Source organism: Vanacampus margaritifer, chromosome 4 (assembly GCF_051991255.1).
Source record: "Vanacampus margaritifer isolate UIUO_Vmar chromosome 4, RoL_Vmar_1.0, whole genome shotgun sequence".
Taxonomy (NCBI): Eukaryota; Metazoa; Chordata; class Actinopteri; order Syngnathiformes; family Syngnathidae; genus Vanacampus; species Vanacampus margaritifer.
In genome coordinates this window covers 5,644,261-5,667,044 of record NC_135435.1, presented here as the reverse complement: position 1 = coordinate 5,667,044, position 22,784 = coordinate 5,644,261, and the positions used below count along the sequence as shown (strand labels likewise).

Here is a 22,784-nt window from a genome sequence, read left to right as displayed (position 1 = left end):
CCTCTTCACCCGACCCATAGGTAGTTGTATAGCCCTTCTTTCCTAGTTAATATAGTGGATAGTATCTCCCCCTGTCACGGGGAAGACCGGGGTTGAATTCCCCGACGGGGAGGTGGTATTTGTGAAAACAATCTTTTCGATGCTCAGTTTTTATTACAAATTCAAAGAAAATGGTCATGTTTCCACCCGGTCTCGAGCCAGGGACCTTTCGCGTGTGAAGCAAACGTGATAACCACTACACTATGGAAACAAACTTTGAACTTCAACTTGTTAGCAATGCTCTAAATAAGCCTAGCTTGCTGGCTTTTCCAGTTTTCAAGGACAGGTTCCCCTCTACCCCCGACCAGTGAGTAGTAGTATAGCCCTTCTTTCCTTGTTAGTATAGCGGATAGTATCTCCCCCTGTCACGGGGAAGACCGGGGTTCGATTCCCCGACGGGGAGGTGGTGTTTGTGAAAACAATCTTTTCGATGCCCAGTTTTTATTGCAAATACAAAGAAAATGGTCATGTTTCCACCCGGTCTCGAGCCAGGGACCTTTCGCGTGTGAGGGAAACGTGATAACCACTACACTATGGAAACAGACTCTGAACTTCACCTTGTTAGCAATATTCTAAATCAGCCTAGCTGGCTCGATTTTCCAGTTTTCAAAGACAGGTTGCCTTCTACACCCGACCAGGAGGTCGTTGTATAGCCCTTCTTTCCTAGTTAGTATAGTGGATAGTATCTCCCCCTGTCACGGGGAAGACCGGGGTTGAATTCCCCGACGGGCAGGTGGTATTTCTGAAAACAAACTTTTTGATGCTCAGTTTTTATTACAAATACAAAGAAAAATGGTCATGTTTCCACCCGGTCTCGAGCCAGGGACCTTTCGCGTGTTAGGTGAACGTGATAACCACTACACTATGGAAACACACGCTTAACTTAAACTTGTTAGCACTGCCGGAAATCAAACTAATGGCTCGCTTTTCCAGTTTTCAAGGACAGGTTCCCCTCTACCAGGAGGTAGTTTTCTTCGCAAATTTAAAGAAAATTGACATGTTACCACCCTGTCTGGAGCCAGGGACCTTTCGCCTGTGAAGCGAACGTGATAACCACTACACTATGGAAACAGACTCTGAATTTGAACTTGTTAGCAATATTCTAAATCTGCCTAGCTTGCTGGCTTATCCAGTTTTCAAGGATAGGTTCCCCTCTACCCCCGATTAGGAGGTACTCGTATAGCCCTTCTTTCCTCATTAGTATAGTGGATAATATCTCCCCCTGTCACGGGGAAGACCGGGGTTCGAGTACCCGACGGGGAGGTGTTGTTTATGAAAACAATCAATTGGATGCTCAGTTTTCATTGCAAATACAAAGAAAATGGTCATGTTTCCACCCGGTCTCGAGCCAGGGACCTTTCGCCTGTAAGGTGAATGTGATAACCACTACACTATGGAAACAAATTCTGAACTTCAAATTGTTAATAATGCTCTAAATAAGCCTAGCTGGCTCGATTTTCCAGTTTTCAAGGACAGGTTCCCCTCTACCCCCGACCAGGGAGTAGTAGTATAGCCCTTCTTTCCTCGTTAGTATAGTGGATAGTATCCCCCCCTGTCATGGGGAAGACGGAGGTTCGATTCCCCGACGGGGAGGTGGTGTTTGTGAAAACAATCTTTTGGATGATCAGTTTTCATTGCAAATACAAAGAAAATGGTCATGTTTCCACCCGGTCTCGAGCCAGGGACCTTTCGCGTGTAAGGCGAACGTGATAACCACTACACTATGGAAACAGAATTTGAGCTTAAACTTGTTAGCACTGCTGAAGATCAGCCTAGCTGGCTGGCTTTTCCAGTTTTCAAAGACAGGTTGCCTTCTACACCCGACCAGGAGGTAGTTGTATAGCCCTTCTTTCCTAGTTAGTATAGTGGATAGTATCTCCCCCTGTCACGGGGAAGACCGGGGTTGAATTCCCCGACGGGCAGGTGGTATTTGTGAAAACAAACTTTTTGATGCTCAGTTTTTATTACAAATACAAAGAAAAATGGTCATGTTTCCACCCGGTCTCGAGCCAGGGACCTTTCGCGTGTTAGGCGAACGTGATAACCACTACACTATGGAAACACACGCTTAACTTAAACTTGTTAGCACTGCCGGAAATCAAACTAATGGCTCGCTTTTCAAGTTTTCAAGGACAGGTTCCCCTCTACCAGGAGGTAGTTTTCTTCGCAAATTTAAAGAAAATTGACATGTTACCACCCTGTCTGGAGCCAGGGACCTTTCGCCTGTGAAGCGAACGTGATAACCACTAGACTATGGAAACAGACTCTGAATTTGAACTTGTTAGCAATATTCTAAATCTGCCTAGCTGGCTGGCTTATCCAGTTTTCAAGGACAGGTTCCCCTCTACCCCCGATTAGGAGGTACTCGTATAGCCCTTCTTTCCTCATTAGTATAGTGGATAATATCTCCCCCTGTCACGGGGAAGCCCGGGGTTCGAGTACCCGACGGGGAGGTGGTGTTTATGAAAACAATCAATTGGATGCTCAGTTTTCATTGCAAATTTGAAGAAAATTGCCATGTTTCCACCCAGTCTCGAGCCAGGGACCTTTTGCGTGTGAGGCGAACGTGATAACCACTACACTATGGAAGCAGACTCTGAACTTCAACTTGTTAGCAATGCTCTAAATAAGCCTAGCTGAATGGCCTTTCCGGTTTTCATGGACAGGTTACCCTCTACACTCGACCAGGAGGTAGTTGTATAGGCCTTCTTTCCTAGTTAGTGTAGTGGATAGTATCTCCCCCTGTCACGGGGAAGACCGGGGTTGAATTCCCCGACGGGGAGGTGGTATTTGTGAAAACAATATTTTCGATGCTCAGTTTTTATTACAAATACAAAGAAAATGGTCATGTTTCCACCCGGTCTCGAGCCAGGGACCTTTCGCGTGTGAGGCGAACGTGATAACCACTACACTATGGAAACAAATTCTGAACTTCAACTTGTTAATAATGCTCTAAATAAGCCTAGCTGGCTTGATTTTCCAGTTTTCAAGGACAGGTTCCCCTCTACCCCCGACCAGGTAGTAGTAGTATAGCCCTTCTTTCCTCGTTAGTATAGTGGATAGTATCTCCCCATGTCACGGGGAAGACAGGGGTTCGATTCCCCGACGGGGAGGTGGTGTTTGTGAAAGCAATCTTTTGGATGATCAGTTTTCATTGTAAATACAAAGAAAATGGTCATGTTTCCACCCGGTCTCGAGCCAGGGACCTTTCGCGTGTAAGGCGAACGTGATAACCACTACATTATGGAAACAGAATTTGAGCTTAAACTTGTTAGCACTGCTGAAAATCAGCCTAGCTGGCTGGCTTTTCCAGTTTTCAAAGACAGGTTGCCTTCTAAACCCGACCAGGAGGTAGTTGTATAGCCCTTCTTTCCTAGTTAGTATAGTGGATAGTATCTCCCCCTATCACGGGGAAGACCGGGGTTGAATTCCCCGACGGAAAGGTGGTATTTGTGAAAACAAACTTTTTGATGCTCAGTTTTTATTATAAATACAAAGAAAAATTGTCATGTTTCCACCCGGTCTCGAGCCGGGGACCTTTCGCGTGTTAGGCGAACGTGATAACCACTACACTATGGAAACACACGCTTAACTTAAACTTGTTAGCACTGCCGGAAATCAAACTAGCTGGCTGGCTTTTCCAGTTTTCGAGGACAGGTTCCCCTCTACACCCGACCCATAGGTAGTTGTACAGCCCTTCTTTCCTAGTTAGTATAGTGGATAGTATCTCCCCCTGTCACGGGGAAGACCAGGGTTGAATTCCCCGACGGGGAGGTGGTATTTGTGAAAACAATCTTTTCGATGCTCAGTTTTTATTACAAATTCAAAGAAAATGGTCATGTTTCCACCCGGTCTCGAGCCAGGGACCTTTCGCATGTGAAGCAAACTTGACAACCACTACACTATGGAAACGGACTTTGAACTACAACTTGTTAGCAATGCTCTAAATAAGCCTAGCTGGCTGGCGTTTTTTCAGTTTTCAAGGACAGGTTCCCCTCTACCCCCGACCAGTGAGTAGTAGTATAGCCCTTCTTTCCTCGTTAGTATAGTGGATAGTATCTCCCCCTGTCACGGGGAAGACCGGGGTTCGAGTACCCGACGGGGAGGTGGTGTTTATGAAAACAATCTTTTGGATGATCAGTTTTCATTGCAAATACAAAGAAAATGGTCATGTTTCCACCCGGTCTCGAGCCAGGGACCTTTCGCGTGTAAGGCGAACGTGATAACCACTACACTATGGAAACAGAATTTCAGCTTAAACTTGTTAGCACTGCTGAAGATCAGCCTAGCTGGCTGGCTTTTCCAGTTTTCAAAGACAGGTTGCCTTCTACACCCGACCAGGAGGTAGTTGTATAGCCCTTCTTTCCTAGTTAGTATAGTGGATAGTATCTCCCCCTGTCACGGGGAAGACCGGGGTTGAATTCCCCGACGGGCAGGTGGCATTTGTGAAAACAAACTTTTTGATGCTCAGTTTTTATTACAAATACAAAGAAAAATGGTCATGTTTCCACCCGGTCTCGAGCCAGGGACCTTTCGCGTGTTAGGCGAACGTGATAACCACTACACTATGGAAACACACGCTTAACTTAAACTTGTTAGCACTGCCGGAAATCAAACTAATGGCTCGCTTTTCCAGTTTTCAAGGACAGGTTCCCCTCTACCAGGAGGTAGTTTTCTTCGCAAATTTAAAGAAAATTGACATGTTACCACCCTGTCTGGAGCCAGGGACCTTTCGCCTGTGAAGCGAACGTGATAACCACTAGACTATGGAAACAGTCTCTGAATTTGAACTTGTTAGCAATATTCTAAATCTGCCTAGCTGGCTGGCTTATCCAGTTTTCAAGGACAGGTTCCCCTCTACCCCCGATTAGGAGGTACTCGTATAGCCCTTCTTTCCTCATTAGTATAGTGGATAATATCTCCCCCTGTCACGGGGAAGACCGGGGTTCGAGTACCCGACGGGGAGGTGGTGTTTATGAAAACAATCAATTGGATGCTCAGTTTTCATTGCAAATTTGAAGAAAATTGCCATGTTTCCACCCGGTCTCGAGCCGGGGACCTTTTGCGTGTGAGGCGAACGTGATAACCACTACACTATGGAAGCAGACTCTGAACTTCAACTTGTTAGCAATGCTCTAAATAAGCCTAGCTGAATGGCCTTTCCGGTTTTCATGGACAGGTTGCCCTCTACACCCGAGCAGGAGGTAGTTGTATAGCCCTTCTTTCCTAGTTAGTATAGTGGATAGTATCTCCCCCTATCACGGGGAAGACCGGGGTTGAATTCCCCGACGGGCAGGTGGTATTTCTGAAAACAAACTTTTTGATGCTCAGTTTTTATTATAAATACAAAGAAAAATTGTCATGTTTCCACCCGGTCTCGAGCCGGGGACCTTTCGCGTGTTAGGCGAACGTGATAACCACTACACTATGGAAACACACGCTTAACTTAAACTTGTTAGCACTGCCGGAAATCAAACTAGCTGGCTGGCTTTTCCAGTTTTCGAGGACAGGTTCCCCTCTACACCCGACCCATAGGTAGTTGTACAGCCCTTCTTTCCTAGTTAGTATAGTGGATAGTATCTCCCCCTGTCACGGGGAAGACCAGGGTTGAATTCCCCGACGGGGAGGTGGTATTTGTGAAAACAATCTTTTCGATGCTCAGTTTTTATTACAAATTCAAAGAAAATGGTCATGTTTCCACCCGGTCTCGAGCCAGGGACCTTTCGCATGTGAAGCAAACTTGACAACCACTACACTATGGAAACGGACTTTGAACTACAACTTGTTAGCAATGCTCTAAATAAGCCTAGCTGGCTGGCGTTTTTTCAGTTTTCAAGGACAGGTTCCCCTCTACCCCCGACCAGTGAGTAGTAGTATAGCCCTTCTTTCCTCGTTAGTATAGTGGATAGTATCTCCCCCTGTCACGGGGAAGACCGGGGTTCGAGTACCCGACGGGGAGGTGGTGTTTATGAAAACAATCTTTTGGATGATCAGTTTTCATTGCAAATACAAAGAAAATGGTCATGTTTCCACCCGGTCTCGAGCCAGGGACCGTTCGCGTGTAAGGCGAACGTGATAACCACTACACTATGGAAACAGAATTTCAGCTTAAACTTGTTAGCACTGCTGAAGATCAGCCTAGCTGGCTGGCTTTTCCAGTTTTCAAAGACAGGTTGCCTTCTACACCCGACCAGGAGGTAGTTGTATAGCCCTTCTTTCCTAGTTAGTATAGTGGATAGTATCTCCCCCTGTCACGGGGAAGACCGGGGTTGAATTCCCCGACGGGCAGGTGGTATTTGTGAAAACAAACTTTTTGATGCTCAGTTTTTATTACAAATACAAAGAAAAATGGTCATGTTTCCACCCGGTCTCGAGCCAGGGACCTTTCGCGTGTTAGGCGAACGTGATAACCACTACACTATGGAAACACACGCTTAACTTAAACTTGTTAGCACTGCCGGAAATCAAACTAATGGCTCGCTTTTCCAGTTTTCAAGGACAGGTTCCCCTCTACCAGGAGGTAGTTTTCTTCGCAAATTTAAAGAAAATTGACATGTTACCACCCTGTCTGGAGCCAGGGACCTTTCGCCTGTGAAGCGAACGTGATAACCACTAGACTATGGAAACAGTCTCTGAATTTGAACTTGTTAGCAATATTCTAAATCTGCCTAGCTGGCTGGCTTATCCAGTTTTCAAGGACAGGTTCCCCTCTACCCCCGATTAGGAGGTACTCGTATAGCCCTTCTTTCCTCATTAGTATAGTGGATAATATCTCCCCCTGTCACGGGGAAGACCGGGGTTCGAGTACCCGACGGGGAGGTGGTGTTTATGAAAACAATCAATTGGATGCTCAGTTTTCATTGCAAATTTGAAGAAAATTGCCATGTTTCCACCCGGTCTCGAGCCGGGGACCTTTTGCGTGTGAGGCGAACGTGATAACCACTACACTATGGAAGCAGACTCTGAACTTCAACTTGTTAGCAATGCTCTAAATAAGCCTAGCTGAATGGCCTTTCCGGTTTTCATGGACAGGTTGCCCTCTACACCCGACCAGGAGGTAGTTGTATAGCCCTTCTTTCCTAGTTAGTATAGTGGATAGTATCTCCCCCTATCACGGGGAAGACCGGGGTTGAATTCCCCGACGGGCAGGTGGTATTTGTGAAAACAAACTTTTTGATGCTCAGTTTTTATTATAAATACAAAGAAAAATGGTCATGTTTCCACCCGGTCTCGAGCCGGGGAGCTTTCGCGTGTTAGGCGAACGTGATAACCACTACACTATGGAAACACACGCTTAACTTAAACTTGTTAGCACTGCCGGAAATCAAACTAGCTGGCTGGCTTTCCCAGTTTTCGAGGACAGGTTCCCCTCTACACCCGACCCATAGGTAGTTGTACAGCCCTTCTTTCCTAGTTAGTATAGTGGATAGTATCTCCCCCTGTCACGGGGAAGACCAGGGTTGAATTCCCCGACGGGGAGGTGGTATTTGTGAAAACAATCTTTTCGATGCTCAGTTTTTATTACAAATTCAAAGAAAATGGTCATGTTTCCACCCGGTCTCGAGCCAGGGACCTTTCGCATGTGAAGCAAACTTGACAACCACTACACTATGGAAACGGACTTTGAACTACAACTTGTTAACAATGCTCTAAATAAGCCTAGCTGGCTGGCGTTTTTTCAGTTTTCAAGGACAGGTTCCCCTCTACCCCCGACCAGTGAGTAGTAGTATAGCCCTTCTTTCCTCGTTAGTATAGTGGATAGTATCTCCCCCTGTCACGGGGAAGACCGGGGTTCGAGTACCCGACGGGGAGGTGGTGTTTATGAAAACAATCTTTTGGATGATCAGTTTTCATTGCAAATACAAAGAAAATGGTCATGTTTCCACCCGGTCTCGAGCCAGGGACCTTTCGCGTGTAAGGCGAACGTAAATAACCACTACACTATGGAAACAGAATTTCAGCTTAAACTTGTTAGCACTGCTGAAGATCAGCCTAGCTGGCTGGCTTTTCCAGTTTTCAAAGACAGGTTGCCTTCTACACCCGACCAGGAGGTAGTTGTATAGCCCTTCTTTCCTAGTTAGTATAGTGGATAGTATCTCCCCCTGTCACGGGGAAGACCGGGGTTGAATTCCCCGACGGGCAGGTGGTATTTGTGAAAACAAACTTTTTGATGCTCAGTTTTTATTACAAATACAAAGAAAAATGGTCATGTTTCCACCCGGTCTCGAGCCAGGGACCTTTCGCGTGTTAGGCGAACGTGATAACCACTACACTATGGAAACACACGCTTAACTTAAACTTGTTAGCACTGCCGGAAATCAAACTAATGGCTCGCTTTTCCAGTTTTCAAGGACAGGTTCCCCTCTACCAGGAGGTAGTTTTCTTCGCAAATTTAAAGAAAAATGACATGTTACCACCCTGTCTGGAGCCAGTGACCTTTCGCCTGTGAAGCGAACGTGATAACCACTAGACTATGGAAACAGACTCTGAATTTGAACTTGTTATTAATATTCTAAATCTGCCTCGCTGGCTGGCTTATCCAGTTTTCAAGGACAGGTTCCCCTCTACCCCCGATTAGGAGGTACTCGTATAGCCCTTCTTTCCTCATTAGTATAGTGGATAATATCTCCCCCTGTCACGGGGAAGACCGGGGTTCGAGTACCCGACGGGGAGGTGGTGTTTATGAAAACAATCAATTGGATGCTCAGTTTTCATTGCAAATTTGAAGAAAATTGCCATGTTTCCACCCGGTCTCGAGCCGGGGACCTTTTGCGTGTGAGGCGAACGTGATAACCACTACACTATGGAAGCAGACTCTGAACTTCAACTTGTTAGCAATGCTCTAAATAAGCCTAGCTGAATGGCCTTTCCGGTTTTCATGGACAGGTTACCCTCTACACCCGACCAGGAGGTAGTTGTATAGCCCTTCTTTCCTAGTTAGTATAGTGGATAGTATCTCCCCCTGTCACGGGGAAGACCGGGGTTGAATTCCCCGACGGGCAGGTGGTATTTGTGAAAACAAACTTTTCGATGCTCAGTTTTTATTACAAATACAAAGAAAAATGGTCATGTTTCCACCCGGTCTCGATTCGGGGACCTATCGCGTGTTAGGCGAACGTGATAACCACTACACTATGGAAACAGACTTTGGACTTCAACTTGTTAGCAATGCTCTAAATAAGCCTAGCTGGCTCGATTTTCCAGTTTTCAAGGACAGGTTCCCCTCTACCCCCGACCAGGGAGTAGTAGTATAGCCCTTCTTTCCTCATTAGTATAGTGGATAGTATCCCTCCCTGTCACGGGGAAGACGGGGGTTCGATTCCCCGACGTGGAGGTGGTGTTTGTGAAAACAATCTTTTGGATGATCAGTTTTCATTGCAAATACAAAGAAAATGGTCATGTTTCCACCCGGTCTCGAGCCAGGGACCTTTCGCCTGTAAGGTGAACGTGATAACCACTACACTATGGAAACAGACTCTGAACTTCAACTTGTTAGCAATGCTCTAAATAAGCCTAGCTGGCTGGCTTTTCCAGTTTTCAAGGACAGGTTCCCCTCTACCCCCGACCAGTGAGTAGTAGTGTTGCCCTTCTTTCCTCGTTAGTATAGTGGATAGTATCTCCCCCTGTCACGGGGAAGACCGGGGTTCGATTCCCCGACGGGGAGGTGGTATTTGTGAAAACAATATTTTCGATGCCCAGTTTTTATTGCAAATACAAAGAAAATGGTCATGTTTCCATCCGGTCTCGAGCCAGGGACCTGTTTCTTGAAAGGCAAACTTGATAACCACTAAGCTATGGAAACAGAATCTGAAGTTAAACTTGTTAACAATGCTCTAAATAGGCCTAGCTGGCTGGCTTTTCCAGTTTTCAAGGACAGGTTCCCTTCTACCCCCAACCAGGAGGTAGTAGTATAGCCCTTCTTTCCCAGTTAGTATAGTAGATAGTATCTCCCCCTGTCACGGGGAAGACCAGGGTTGAATTCCCCGACGGGGAGGTGGTATTTGTGAAAACAATCTTTTCGATGCTCAGTTTTTATTACAAATACAAAGAAAATGGTCATGTTTCCACCCGGTCTCGAGCCAGGGACCTTTCGCGTGTGAGGCGAACGTGATAACCACTACACTATGGAAAGACGCGCTTAACTTAAACATGTTAGCACTGCCGGAAATCAAACTAGCTGGCTGGCTTTTCCAGTTTTCGAGGACAGGTTCACCTCTACACCCGACCCATAGGTAGTTGTATAGCCCTTCTTTCCTAGTTAGTATAGTAGATAGTATCTCCCCCTGTCACGGGGAAGACCGGGGTTGAATTCCCCGACGGGGAGGTTGTATTTGTGAAAACAATCTTTTCGATTCTCAGTTTTTATTACAAATACAAAGTAAATGGTTATGTTTCCACCCGGTCTCGAGCCAGGGACCTTTCGCGTGTGAGGCGAACGTGATAACCACTACACTATGGAAACAGATTCTGATCTTCAACTTGTTAGCAATGCTCTAAATAAGACTAGCTGGTTGGCTTTTCCAGTTTTCAAGGACAGGTTCCCCTCTACCCCCGACCAGGGAGTAGTAGTATAGCCCTTCTTTCCTCGTTAGTGTAGTGGATAGTATCTTCCCCTGTCATGGGGAAGACGGGGGTTTGATTCCCAGACGGGGAGGTGGTGTTTGTGAAAACAATCTTTTGGATGATCAGTTTTCATTGCAAATACAAAGAAAATGGTCATGTTTCCACCCGGTCTCGAGCCAGGGACCTTTCGCGTGTAAGGCGAACGTGATAACCACTACACTATGGAAACAGAATTTGAGCTTAAACTTGTTAGCACTGCTGAAAATCAGCCTAGCTGGCTGGCTTTTCCAGTTTTCAAAGACAGGTTGCCTTCTAAACCCGACCAGGAGGTAGTTGTATAGCCCTTCTTTCCTACTTAGTATAGTGGATAGTATCTTCTCCTATCACGGGGAAGACCGGGGTTGAATTCCCCGACGGGCAGGTGGTATTTGTGAAAACAAACTTTTTGATGCTCAGTTTTTATTACAAATACAAAGAAAAATGGTCATGTTTCCACCCGGTCTCGAGCCGGGGACCTTTCGCGTGTTAGGCAAACGTGATAACCACTACACTATGGTAACACACGCTTAACTTAAACTTGTTAGCACTGCCGGAAATCAAACTAGCTGGCTGGCTTTTCCAGTTTTCGAGGACAGGTTCCCCTCTACACCCGACCCGTAGGTAATTGTACAGCCCTTCTTTCCTAGTTAGTATAGTGGATAGTATCTCCCCCTGTCACGGGAAAGATCAGGGTTGAATTCCCCGACGGGGAGGTGGTATTTGTGAAAACAATCTTTTCGATGCTCAGTTTTTATTACAAATTCAAAGAAAATGGTCATGTTTCCACCCGGTCTCGAGCCAGGGACCTTTCACATGTGAAGCAAACTTGACAACCACTACACTATGGAAACAGACTTTGAACTACAGCATGTTAGCAATGCTCTAAATAAGCCTAGCTGGCTGGCTTTTCCAGTTTTCAAGGACAGGTTCCCCTCTACCCCCGACCAGGGAGTATTAGTACAGCCCTTCTTTCCTCGTTAGTATAGTGGATAGTATCTCCCCCTGTCACGGGGAAGACCGGGGTTCGATTCCCCGACGGGGAGGTGGTGTTTGTGAAAACAATCTTTTCGATGCCAAGTTTTTATTGCAAATACAAAGAAAATGGTCATGTTTCCACCCGGTCTCGAGCCAGGGACCTTTCGCGTGTGAGGCGAACGTGATAACCACTACACTATGGAAACAGATTCTGATCTTCAACTTGTAAGCAATACTCTAAATAAGCTTAGCTGGCTGGCTTTTCCAGTTTTCAAGGACAGGTTCCCCTCTACCCCCGACCAGGGAGTAGTAGTATAGCCCTTCTTTCCTCGTTAGTATAGTGGATAGTATCTCCCCCTGTCACGGGGAAGACTGGGGTTCGATTCCCTGACGGGGAGGTTGTGTTTGTGAAAACAAGCTTTTGGATGCTCAGTTTTCATTGCAAATACAAAGAAAATGGTCATGTTTCCACCCGGTCTCGAGCCGGTGACCTTTTGCGTGTTAGGCGAACGTGATAACCACTACACTATGGAAATTGTTGACATTTAACTTTTTCAATTTATATTTTTACTGTTTTGGAATTTAGTTATAGGTATATAGATGTTATATAATTATGCGTAGTTAAATGAAAAACAATGTGATAATGATTTTGTGAAATACATTTGAAGCTCTTACTCCTCACCATATCTTGAGATAGGAATGTGTATGTTTTAGTAGTTGTCAAACTCTCTTGTCATTAGTCATTTGGTCGTAAAAACTGAAGGTCCAAGGTCAAAGCCTGTCTACATCATTTCTCCGAAGCTGGTGGAAAGCTGAGATGAACATGTCAGTATCTTGTGCCTGCTTATTCTCAACACTATCTCTCTGTCAAATATAAGAGGCGGAGAGAACCTTTTCTACTAGTATAAAGACACTGGGAGTTTTCATATTTTCTACACACTGGGGGCTTATCATGACTTTTCGTATGTAAGCGTTTTTCCTGTGTCTTAAGAGCTCTTAATAAATCCTTGCAAGGAAAACTTCTTCATGAGATCGCAATTCTGATTTATTTGAACACGTAAAAGATTACACTTAATAAAGTAATCAAATAATGCCTTCAAAACACACGCTTAACTTAAACTTGTTAGCACTGCCGGAAATCAAACTCGTTGGCTGGCTTTTCCAGTTTTTGAGGGCAGGTTCCCCTCTACCCCCGACCAGGAAGAAGAAGTATAGCCCTTCTTTTCTCGTTAGTATAGTGGATAGTATCTCCTCCTGTCACGGGGAAGACCGGGGTTCGAGTACCCGACGGGGAGGTGGTGTTTATGAAAACAATCAATTGGATGCTCAGTTTTCATTGCAAATTTGAAGAAAATTGCCATGTTTCCACCCGGTCTCGAGCCGGGGACCTTTTGCGTGTGAGGCAAACGTGATAACCACTACACTATGGAAGCAGACCCTGAACTTCAACTTGTTAGCAATGATCTAAATAAGCCTAGCTGGCTGGCCTTTCCGGTTTTCAAGGACAGGTTCCCCTCTACCCCCGACCAGGGAGTAGTAGTATAGCCCTTCTTTCCTCGTTAGTATAGTGCATAGTATCTCCCCCTGTCACGGGGAAGACCGGGGTTGGATTCCCCGACGAGGAGGTGGTGTTTGTGAAAACAATCTTTTCGATGCCCAGTTTTTATTGCAAATACAAAGAAAATGGTCATGTTTCCACCCGGTCTCGAGCCAGGGACCTTTCGCGTGTGAGGGAAACGTGATAACCACTACACTATGGAAACAGACTCTGAACTTCACCTTGTTAGCAATATTCTAAATCAGCCTAGCTGGCTGGCTTTTCCAGTTTTCGAGGACAGGTTCCCCTCTACCCCCGACCAGGAGGTAGTTGTATAGGCCTTCTTTCCTAGTTAGTGTAGTGGATGGTATCTCCCCCTGTCACGGGGAAGACCGGGGTTGAATTCCCCGACGGGTAGGTGGTATTTGTGAAAACAATCTTTTCGATGCTCAGTTTTTATTACAAATACAAAGAAAATGGTCATGTTTCCACCCGGTCTCGAGCCAGGGAGCTTTCGCGTGTGAGGCAAACGTGATAACCACTACACTATGGAAACAAATTCTGAACTTCAAATTGTTAATAATGCTCTAAATAAGCCTAGCTGGCTCGATTTTCCAGTTTTCAAGGACAGGTTCCCCTCTACCCCCGACCAGGGAGTAGTAGTATAGCCCTTCTTTCCTCGTTAGTATAGTGGATAGTATCCCCCCCTGTCATGGGGAAGACAGAGGTTCGATTCCCCGACGGGTAGGTGGTGTTTGTGAAAACAATCTTTTGGATGATCAGTTTTCATTGCAAATACAAAGAAAATGGTCATGTTTCCACCCGGTCTCGAGCCAGGGACCTTTCGCGTGTAAGGCGAACGTGATAACCACTACACTATGGAAACAGAATTTGAGCTTAAACTTGTTAGCACTGCTGAAGATCAGCCTAGCTGGCTGGCTTTTCCAGTTTTCAAAGACAGGCTGCCTTCTACACCCGACCAGGAGGTAGTTGTATAGCCCTTCTTTCCTAGTTAGTATAGTGGATAGTATCTCCCCCTGTCACGGGGAAGACCGGGGTTGAATTCCCCGACGGGCAGGTGGTATTTGTGAAAACAAACTTTTTGATGCTCAGTTTTTATTACAAATACAAAGAAAAATGGTCATGTTTCCACCCGGTCTCGAGCCAGGGACCTTTCGCGTGTTAGGCGAACGTGATAACCACTACACTATGGAAACACACGCTTAACTTAAACTTGTTAGCACTGCCGGAAATCAAACTAATGGCTCGCTTTTCCAGTTTTCAAGGACAGGTTCCCCTCTACCAGGAGGTAGTTTTCTTCGCAAATTTAAAGAAAATTGACATGTTACCACCCTGTCTGGAGCCAGGGACCTTTCGCCTGTGAAGCGAACGTGATAACCACTAGACTATGGAAACAGTCTCTGAATTTGAACTTGTTAGCAATATTCTAAATCTGCCTAGCTGGCTGGCTTATCCAGTTTTCAAGGACAGGTTCCCCTCTACCCCCGATTAGGAGGTACTCGTATAGCCCTTCTTTCCTCATTAGTATAGTGGATAATATCTCCCCCTGTCACGGGGAAGACCGGGGTTCGAGTACCCGACGGGGAGGTGGTGTTTATGAAAACAATCAATTGGATGCTCAGTTTTCATTGCAAATTTGAAGAAAATTGCCATGTTTCCACCCGGTCTCGAGCCGGGGACCTTTTGCGTGTGAGGCGAACGTGATAACCACTACACTATGGAAACAGTCTCTGAATTTGAACTTGTTAGCAATGCTCTAAATAAGCCTAGCTGAATGGCCTTTCCGGTTTTCATGGACAGGTTACCCTCTACACCCGACCAGGAGGTAGTTGTATAGGCCTTCTTTCCTAGTTAGTGTAGTGGATAGTATCTCCCCCTGTCACGGGGAAGACCGGGGTTGAATTCCCCGACGGGGAGGTGGTATTTGTGAAAACAATCTTTTCGATGCTCAGCTTTTATTACAAATACAAAGAAAATGATCATGTTTCCACCCGGTCTCGAGCCATTGACCTTTCGCATGTGAGGCGAATGTAATAACCACTACACTATGGAAAGAGGCGCTTAACTTTAACATGTTAGCACTGCCGGAAATCAAACTAGCTGGCTGGCTTTTCCAGTTTTCTAGGACAGGTTCACCTCTACACCCGACCCAAAGGTAGTTGTATAGCCCTTCTTTCCCAGTTAGTATAGTAGATAGTATCTCCCCCTGTCACGGGGAAGACCGGGGTTGAATTCCCCGACGGGGAGTTGGTATTTGTGAAAACAATCTTTTCGATGCTCAGTTTTTATTACAAATACAAAGAAAATGGTCATGTTTCCACCCGGTCTTGAGCCAGTGACCTGTTTCTTGAAAGGCAAACTTGATAACCACTACACTATGGAAACAGAATCTGAAGCTAAACTTGTTAACAATGCTCTAAATAGGCCTAGCTGGCTGGCTTTTCCAGTTTTCGAGGACAGGTTCCCCTCTCCACCCGACCAGGAGGTAATTGTATAGCCCTTCTTTCCTAGTTAGTATAGTGGATAGTATCTCCCCCTGTCACGGGGAAGACCGGGGTTGAATTCCCCGACGGGGAGGTTGTATTTGTGAAAACAATCTTTTCGATTCTCAGTTTTTATTACCAATACAAAGAAAATGGTCATGTTTCCACCTGGTCTCGAGCCAGGGACCTTTCGCGTGTGAAGCGAACGTGATAACCACTACACTATGGAAACAGACTCTGAGCTTCAACTTGTTAGCAATGCTCTAAATAAGCCTAGCTGGCTGGCTTTTCCAGTTTTCAAGGACAGGTTCTGAAGGAATTATTACCTATATTAAGTGTAATCTTTGCGTGTCCAAATAATTCAGGATCTGATGAAGAAGTTTTCTTGCAAGAATTTATTTAGAAGCTTCTAAAGACACAGTCAGGACACTCACATCTGAATGCAACGTGCAGCCCCCAAGTATGTGACAATTTACAGAACATCGACTCATTTATACTCAAAAGATAAAAGGTTCCTCCTCCCGGCTCTTGATTGAACAAAGGGCAGACATGTCATCTCCTAGATTGAACAAAGGTGTAATGTTGTTAGTAAGCAGACGTTTACATACAGACATGTTGATTCCAGGTTGGACAAAGGTGTAATCTTATTAGTAAACAGACATTTACATACAGTTCCCCTTCTTGGCTGGGGTAACAAATGTAATTAGGATCTAACCCCAGACTTTTAGACTCCAATGACAAAAGGCTCATAACATCATGCACATTCCTATCTTTAATAGCTTTGAGGATGAGAGGATAAAATAAAGTTCACAAAATCATTATTCCACTGTATTCTATTAAACACTCATGATTATATCACATCTATATGTCTATAAGTAAATTCAAAAACAGTAAAACCACAAATTGAAAATATTAAATGTCTTCAAAGGCAAACTTGATAACCACTACACTATGGAAACAGAATCTGAACTTAAACTTGTTAACAATGCTCTAAATCAGCCTAGCTGGCTGGCTTTTCCAGTTTTCGAGGACAGGTTCCCCTCTACACCCGACCAGTAGGTAGCTGTATAGACTTTCTTTCCTCGTTAGTATAGTGTATAGTATCTATACATTTATCAGGTGAAGGCATTATTTGATTACTATATTAAGTGCAATCTTTGCATGTCCAAAATAATTGTATTCAGGATCTGATGAAGAAGTTTTCTTGCAAGAATTTATTTAGAAGCTTCTAAAGACACAGTCAGGACACCTACATCTGAATGCGATGTGAACCCCCCAAGTGTGTGACAATTTACAGAACATCCACTCATTTATAACCAAAGGATAAAAGGATCCTCCTCCCGGCTCTTGATTGAACAAAGGACAGACATGTCATCTCCTAGATTGAACAAAGGTGTAAGGTTGATGGTAAACAGACATCTTTATACAGTTCCCCTTCTTGATTGGGGGAACAAATGCAATCAGGATCTGACCCCAGACCTTTAGTCTCTAATGACAAGAGACTCTGACAACATCATGCACATTCCCCCTCCAACAGCATTGAGGGTACGAAGATCAAATAAAGTCCACCAAATCACCATCCCACTGTATTCTTTTAAACACTCATGATTATATCACATTGATATGCCTATAAGTAAATTCAAAAACAGTAAAACATCAAATTGAAAATGTTAAATGTCTTCAGTCCTACCATTGAACTTCTATAAGTTCAAAAACCGGACATTTAATCCCACAATAGTCTAGAGAGAAAGTCCAGCGCGGATCTTGATCGTCGCAAAATGAAGCAATGTTTATGTGTGGAGTTTAGAAATAAGAATAGCAGGTGAGAGAGAGAGAAAAAGATAGATAGAGGGGCTTAGCAGTCAAAATTCAGTTTGATTCATTAAAAAATTCGGTGGAAGGGGCATAATAAATGTGAGGCATAACAGTATGTGAAGTGGTTAAGTGTCACGACGCAATAGCAGATGTGTCCGTCCCTCGAAGCCATCTCGTGATGAAGGTCTTTGTTGAATGAAAAGTGTGTTCGACAGTTGGTCAATCAATTTTTTTTTTTTTTAAAAAAGAGGCGTTTGTCAGCCTCTTTCCGAACCCTGGCTCACTGCCAGAGATCGCAGGAAAGGTCACGGGACTTCATTCCCACTGTGACTCAATCCGTGCCCAGGGAAAAGGCACTCCAATGAATCTTCTTTCCTCCGCGTCCTTGGGCAGCTTGTCAGGTAGACACTGGAACCGGGTGTGGTGGGATCCGTTAGATGGCTCCAATTGGTGTGGGCGCAGATCAGCAGCTTAGTCAACCCCCTCGGTCGGGGTCAATTGATGTGATTGATGAGCCTGGGACCTCGTGGCTCACATGTGGTGGATGTGGCCCCCACCATTATGATCAGCAAACCAATCTGTGTGCAAAATCATTTTCATTTAGTCACTCATAACATACATAGTCTTCATTCTTTACTTTGAAAAGAGCACCTGGTTTTTTGTTAGCAAATGTTAATTGTTTCTATATCTTATGAAGTGTTCCTAGGAACCCTTATGATGGTAAATAATGATTAATCAAATATTTTACCATGATATTTACTGTTGTAGATTTAGCATAAATGTGCTCTTTGTCGTACATCAAATTTCTGTATTTTTAACGCTGGTTTCTTATTATAGCAGTGTGAATAATTTAAAACAACATCATCTTAACTCAGAACTATTCATGTCCGGCCGGGCCATGAACAGTCTGAGAAGAGATTTATACTTATACCTTAAATAAACACTGCAGTTCATTTTTAACAACTTGTCTCATGAAAAAATGTCACCTAGGTGTGTCAATGTTCCTTCCACACCTAAATGGCATATTCCATGGGCTCTAGAAATTATACTTTTCAATTGTTTCTGAAATGGAACATACTTACCGTATTTCTGCTATTCGGGTCGTCTTTTGTCATCTTTGTAGAACTTACTTTTCCTCCCATGGTCAAAATCCTCTCCATTCTCTGCCTGTAAATTCCTCACACCAAACTTCATTCTCACATCAGACTTCCTTTTGATACACAGACAGACCAGTCATTCTCACATCAGACTTCCTTTTCAACCATACACAGACAGACCAGTCATTCCCCCATCTGATAATGATCAATTTTGATCATTTCAGACCTGAATGTGAAAACTGCAGCCGCTTCCAAATTGCTGCTTCAAAGAGGAAAAAACAGACACCTTGTGTCCTGTAGATTAGAAAAACAACCAAATTGTGACAATTTGGCCAACACCAGAACTACAAAAAGATCTCCAGCTGAGCTAGCCATGAGCCATCAAAACAAAAGCCTTTGAGGCAAGAGTTTGTAATGTAAATTTGAATCCTGTTCAGGCAACTTAAAGTGAGAAAAACAAACAACTTAAGCAGATGTAAATTAAGATACTGCAGCGGAGGACTTTTAGGGTCAGGAGGAGAAGATTTTTTTTTAAAATAACCCCATTAATCTATTGCAGGTCACAAATCTTCCAAATATCTGCCATCTCAACTAATAAAAGAAACGAGTTATAATCAGAAAAACAAAACAAAATCCCTACTTTAAACCAACCAAAAAGTATTCTTAAAATGCTAACTAACCTCACCTCTTCTACAGAGTAGTGGGGGCTTGTAAAAACACAGCAGGCAACTTTGCAGATCATGACCCAATTAAAAATCAGTGCTGCGACCTAAATCAAAAATTAAAAATTTAACCAGCAAATTCGCCGTAAGTGTTCCATATCTGAGTTCACTCTGAGAAGCCAAAGTTATAAAAGAGAAATGGGAAAAAGAAAAAAAATAGAAGGCCAAATTCAACAAGCATCAAACAACGGAAAATATAGTATTTAAAGATTAGAATAAATTTTATACTACCCTAATTCACATAAGATGTTCTCAATTTCCGAAACTGCGTTGCTATAGATCACATCTCCATTCTGACATAGTACAGAGTGCAAATGTCTACAAACAGAATACAACATACGACCTCAGGCACCAAACTCAGATGATTCCAGAACTTTGAGTCCACAACTGGAGTTCATATTCCTTCCTGTCCTTGTCGATAGCAGTTTATGCAGGGCAAAGTTCAAAGCGGGCACTGGGCTTTGTGCACTGGAGTTCTCAGGAAAAGTTTATCATGGCAGAATCGATGATAATCCTGTCTGCTCGAAAAGTTGCTGGACATTATGCTCAAACAATGCATAAGAGTCATTGAACAGTCACAGGACGAGCGGATTTACAGTGTACCATCCTTTTCGCAGTCCGTGTGGTCACTTCCCCCCCGAAAGTGACCATTGTTCAGTTCGCCGTCCACTCTGAACATCAAGCAGCGTGCTGTCCATTCCATTTCCAGCACTTTTTGGTTGAGTCACCCAAGTGAAACACCTTTCAGTCAAAGATTGAACCTGCCTGAAACATTTATACACTCGGAACAGACAGAGGGAGATGAGATCATAGCAAGAGAACACTGCTTGTTGTCATAGCAAGAGAACACTGCTTGTTGTCATTCAATTTCCAAGAAAAAATAAAATAAAAAATTCCCCCAAAATATTTTGTTTTTCAAACTATTTTTAATTTATTCATTTATTTATTTTGTGGTTTTATTTGAATTTGATCACTACACTATAGCAAGTAGTAGTACTATATTTACGCATATGTCTACCATAGACATCTTCATTACGTGTTACCTCAAATTTAAGAAAATGTGACAGCTGTCAGTCACCCTGGCCACTTGGAGGAAAGTCCTCTCCAGACTTCTAGAATGGGACTCAGATAAGGACAAAGGTTAAATCATTTTCACACCTACGAATAAGTTATCAGAGATGCAGGGGAAATCAAAAAATCAAAAATGAAGAGTCTATTTCAATTAAAATTTGGTTTTATTACTTATTCAACTATATTAAAATTTGGTTTTATTACTCATTCAACTATAAAAAACACAGATCTGATTTTAAAATAATATGGATAGTGGCCTGTAGTTATCATCTAGACCTCTATATCTTTCCTTTTAACAGGAACAACTTGATTAGCATTAGAAGACCCCTGCTATTCACACACAACAGACTACAAGTCTCCCAAATGGAGACAATGGGAGAGAGGACTAAACTTATCACACCCCCCTCCCCACAGGAGACAAAGAGGAGAGAGAGAGAAGGGGGGCGGAAGAAAAACTTATCATTCACACTCCCCTGTCCTTTTTATCTAGTTTAATTTAATTTTAACAGACAACAGTACAAATCACCACCTTCTTAAAACAGCAGCTCACGGCACCCATCCTTTCAAAATATGCAGATTTCCTGCTACCATTCTTTTTCACCCTTTTTTTGAGGACAAAGAAACTGGAGCGAGAGGAAATTTTTTCCACCTCTTTTCCATTGAAATCTACTCTTTTCCTCTTCCTACAAAACGCCATTCATATACATCCTATCTTATCTCGCTCATTTTTGGAGACACAAAATACCTGCCTTCCAACAAACTCAGTCCTCCTTTCACTTAACTTCAGTTCCTCTCCATTGTCATAAAGGCATTGAGGAGAAAAAACACAAAACCAAGAAGACATCAAATCCCCCCTTTAAACTCACAATTCACACATGCTTCACATAATCACAGTTTCAACTCACCAAACTAGACCCAGAACACACTTACACACAACACAAACTCCTCAACTTAATTCAGTGGCGTCTCAGTTGTTGAACCACAGACGAACACAAACCTCTCCGAAGTGCGCACTCATTTGTAAAATACACCGTTTATTCATCTAATAATAACTTCACCACGTACTTATAGCTCAAATGTCGACTTATTCGCGCACAATCCATCGCAACGTTACGGCTGCGACACAGACACGTCGCGCACATTGTAAGACAAACAACGAAAAACCGCGTGGCCACAACACACCATGGAGCTTAACAGACAAACGTGTACACTCAACAATTCATTTCGAAGCCAAGAGCTCTCGCTTGGTTCAAATTTTCCCCGCGGGTCATCTTTCACAGTCAACACTTCATCCAATTTATGTTCCAATTTATGTTCCAATTTCTTAACAGATGCGGCTGCTCACAGCTAACTTAAGCCTTAAAAACAGATTCGCACGGTAGCATCTTACCAAAAACTCATCTCCTGCGCATGGCAACTCGTACGCTGGCAGAGCCGCTAGCTTAGCATCAGCCTCCTCATTCTCAAAATCACTTAACACCGTCATCCGCGCAACTTTCACAGAGCTATCCAACGCTAACATGCTAGCACAAACCAACATTTGGCCCACGACCTTATATTGTAGGTAATCAGCGTCTAGCGCTGTTTTACACAATCAAATTCCACGAACACACCACATTTTTCAACGGTGAGAACCAACCACTATCACAATTAGTGCGCATTCATACATTTAAAAGAGTTTCATACTTACGTTGACGCCGTGGTGGAAATGCGTCCAGCATCATGAACTCACTGTTCGCTTAGCGACCACTTCTCTTTCGACCGGAAGTGTATGCATCCATCCTTATTTACGGTCGAAATCTTTCGTCCATAATATGTAGTAATTAGTCGTTTTTAATATTTATAAAGTCAGTGACGTCTCACTTATGATACTACGATATACCAGATCAAAACTATTCTCATTAATCCCCACCAAAAATTATTATTATTATTATTATTATTATTTATTTATTTTTTTCTTTCAGACAAATACAAACAAGACGAAAATAAAACAGATATTAAATACCTTTTGCGGGACTTTAATAAATATATCCAGGATCTTCACGGGCGGCTTTTCACACAGCTCTCGAATGTAAAAAATTCACGGACGGCTAATATCACACCACACGCGTTTAACACAGCAGTCCCCTCGTGTGATCAACACAGGCCGCTTATAGCACAACACACAACAGCACTCACTTAAGTGTGATCAACAATTAGCGGCTAATAGCACACCTACAACAAAAACAGCCTATTCCTCCGTGGTACTCAATGTCTTATGCCGTTTCAAACGGCAGAGCGCTCCGACTTGACGTCACTTCCGTAAACACGGGGCATTTTTATGCGCGACTTAATAAAAACTTATCCAGGATTTTCGCGGCTTCTTCACAGCTCTCACTCCGATGTGAATGATATCACACGAGCGGCTTGATTTAACACAACA

The 22,784-nt window shown here is 43.7% G+C and overlaps 28 non-coding genes across 28 annotated transcripts; 2 read left to right on the top strand and 26 right to left on the bottom strand.

Moving 5' to 3' along the window:
- Window positions 1-177: 177 nt before the first annotated feature.
- Window positions 178-250, bottom strand: trnav-cac (transfer RNA valine (anticodon CAC)). The gene has a single exon. It is a non-coding gene; the product is annotated as a tRNA-Val (tRNA).
- A 588-nt stretch (window positions 251-838) lies between these two features.
- trnav-aac (transfer RNA valine (anticodon AAC)) lies at window positions 839-911 on the bottom strand. Its single transcript has one exon. It is a non-coding gene; the product is annotated as a tRNA-Val (tRNA).
- Window positions 912-1,697: 786 nt separating this feature from the next.
- Window positions 1,698-1,770, bottom strand: trnav-uac (transfer RNA valine (anticodon UAC)). Its single transcript has one exon. It is a non-coding gene; the product is annotated as a tRNA-Val (tRNA).
- A 258-nt stretch (window positions 1,771-2,028) lies between these two features.
- Window positions 2,029-2,101, bottom strand: trnav-aac (transfer RNA valine (anticodon AAC)). The gene has a single exon. It is a non-coding gene; the product is annotated as a tRNA-Val (tRNA).
- A 786-nt stretch (window positions 2,102-2,887) lies between these two features.
- Window positions 2,888-2,960, bottom strand: trnav-cac (transfer RNA valine (anticodon CAC)). The gene has a single exon. It is a non-coding gene; the product is annotated as a tRNA-Val (tRNA).
- A 257-nt stretch (window positions 2,961-3,217) lies between these two features.
- Window positions 3,218-3,290, bottom strand: trnav-uac (transfer RNA valine (anticodon UAC)). The gene has a single exon. It is a non-coding gene; the product is annotated as a tRNA-Val (tRNA).
- Window positions 3,291-3,548: 258 nt separating this feature from the next.
- trnav-aac (transfer RNA valine (anticodon AAC)) lies at window positions 3,549-3,621 on the bottom strand. The gene has a single exon. It is a non-coding gene; the product is annotated as a tRNA-Val (tRNA).
- A 589-nt stretch (window positions 3,622-4,210) lies between these two features.
- On the bottom strand, window positions 4,211-4,283 carry trnav-uac (transfer RNA valine (anticodon UAC)). The gene has a single exon. It is a non-coding gene; the product is annotated as a tRNA-Val (tRNA).
- Window positions 4,284-4,541: 258 nt separating this feature from the next.
- On the bottom strand, window positions 4,542-4,614 carry trnav-aac (transfer RNA valine (anticodon AAC)). The gene has a single exon. It is a non-coding gene; the product is annotated as a tRNA-Val (tRNA).
- A 787-nt stretch (window positions 4,615-5,401) lies between these two features.
- trnav-aac (transfer RNA valine (anticodon AAC)) lies at window positions 5,402-5,474 on the bottom strand. Its single transcript has one exon. It is a non-coding gene; the product is annotated as a tRNA-Val (tRNA).
- Window positions 5,475-6,063: 589 nt separating this feature from the next.
- trnav-uac (transfer RNA valine (anticodon UAC)) lies at window positions 6,064-6,136 on the bottom strand. Its single transcript has one exon. It is a non-coding gene; the product is annotated as a tRNA-Val (tRNA).
- A 258-nt stretch (window positions 6,137-6,394) lies between these two features.
- On the bottom strand, window positions 6,395-6,467 carry trnav-aac (transfer RNA valine (anticodon AAC)). Its single transcript has one exon. It is a non-coding gene; the product is annotated as a tRNA-Val (tRNA).
- Window positions 6,468-7,254: 787 nt separating this feature from the next.
- Window positions 7,255-7,327, bottom strand: trnav-aac (transfer RNA valine (anticodon AAC)). The gene has a single exon. It is a non-coding gene; the product is annotated as a tRNA-Val (tRNA).
- A 589-nt stretch (window positions 7,328-7,916) lies between these two features.
- On the bottom strand, window positions 7,917-7,990 carry trnav-uac (transfer RNA valine (anticodon UAC)). The gene has a single exon. It is a non-coding gene; the product is annotated as a tRNA-Val (tRNA).
- Window positions 7,991-8,248: 258 nt separating this feature from the next.
- Window positions 8,249-8,321, bottom strand: trnav-aac (transfer RNA valine (anticodon AAC)). The gene has a single exon. It is a non-coding gene; the product is annotated as a tRNA-Val (tRNA).
- Window positions 8,322-9,108: 787 nt separating this feature from the next.
- Window positions 9,109-9,181, bottom strand: trnav-aac (transfer RNA valine (anticodon AAC)). The gene has a single exon. It is a non-coding gene; the product is annotated as a tRNA-Val (tRNA).
- A 257-nt stretch (window positions 9,182-9,438) lies between these two features.
- On the bottom strand, window positions 9,439-9,511 carry trnav-uac (transfer RNA valine (anticodon UAC)). The gene has a single exon. It is a non-coding gene; the product is annotated as a tRNA-Val (tRNA).
- A 120-nt stretch (window positions 9,512-9,631) lies between these two features.
- Window positions 9,632-9,703, top strand: trnad-guc (transfer RNA aspartic acid (anticodon GUC)). Its single transcript has one exon. It is a non-coding gene; the product is annotated as a tRNA-Asp (tRNA).
- A 725-nt stretch (window positions 9,704-10,428) lies between these two features.
- On the bottom strand, window positions 10,429-10,501 carry trnav-cac (transfer RNA valine (anticodon CAC)). Its single transcript has one exon. It is a non-coding gene; the product is annotated as a tRNA-Val (tRNA).
- Window positions 10,502-10,758: 257 nt separating this feature from the next.
- Window positions 10,759-10,831, bottom strand: trnav-uac (transfer RNA valine (anticodon UAC)). Its single transcript has one exon. It is a non-coding gene; the product is annotated as a tRNA-Val (tRNA).
- A 258-nt stretch (window positions 10,832-11,089) lies between these two features.
- trnav-aac (transfer RNA valine (anticodon AAC)) lies at window positions 11,090-11,162 on the bottom strand. The gene has a single exon. It is a non-coding gene; the product is annotated as a tRNA-Val (tRNA).
- Window positions 11,163-11,612: 450 nt separating this feature from the next.
- Window positions 11,613-11,684, top strand: trnad-guc (transfer RNA aspartic acid (anticodon GUC)). Its single transcript has one exon. It is a non-coding gene; the product is annotated as a tRNA-Asp (tRNA).
- Window positions 11,685-11,749: 65 nt separating this feature from the next.
- Window positions 11,750-11,822, bottom strand: trnav-cac (transfer RNA valine (anticodon CAC)). The gene has a single exon. It is a non-coding gene; the product is annotated as a tRNA-Val (tRNA).
- A 1,154-nt stretch (window positions 11,823-12,976) lies between these two features.
- On the bottom strand, window positions 12,977-13,049 carry trnav-cac (transfer RNA valine (anticodon CAC)). Its single transcript has one exon. It is a non-coding gene; the product is annotated as a tRNA-Val (tRNA).
- A 917-nt stretch (window positions 13,050-13,966) lies between these two features.
- Window positions 13,967-14,039, bottom strand: trnav-uac (transfer RNA valine (anticodon UAC)). The gene has a single exon. It is a non-coding gene; the product is annotated as a tRNA-Val (tRNA).
- A 258-nt stretch (window positions 14,040-14,297) lies between these two features.
- Window positions 14,298-14,370, bottom strand: trnav-aac (transfer RNA valine (anticodon AAC)). Its single transcript has one exon. It is a non-coding gene; the product is annotated as a tRNA-Val (tRNA).
- A 456-nt stretch (window positions 14,371-14,826) lies between these two features.
- trnav-cac (transfer RNA valine (anticodon CAC)) lies at window positions 14,827-14,899 on the bottom strand. Its single transcript has one exon. It is a non-coding gene; the product is annotated as a tRNA-Val (tRNA).
- Window positions 14,900-15,816: 917 nt separating this feature from the next.
- Window positions 15,817-15,889, bottom strand: trnav-cac (transfer RNA valine (anticodon CAC)). The gene has a single exon. It is a non-coding gene; the product is annotated as a tRNA-Val (tRNA).
- Window positions 15,890-22,784: the final 6,895 nt, after the last annotated feature.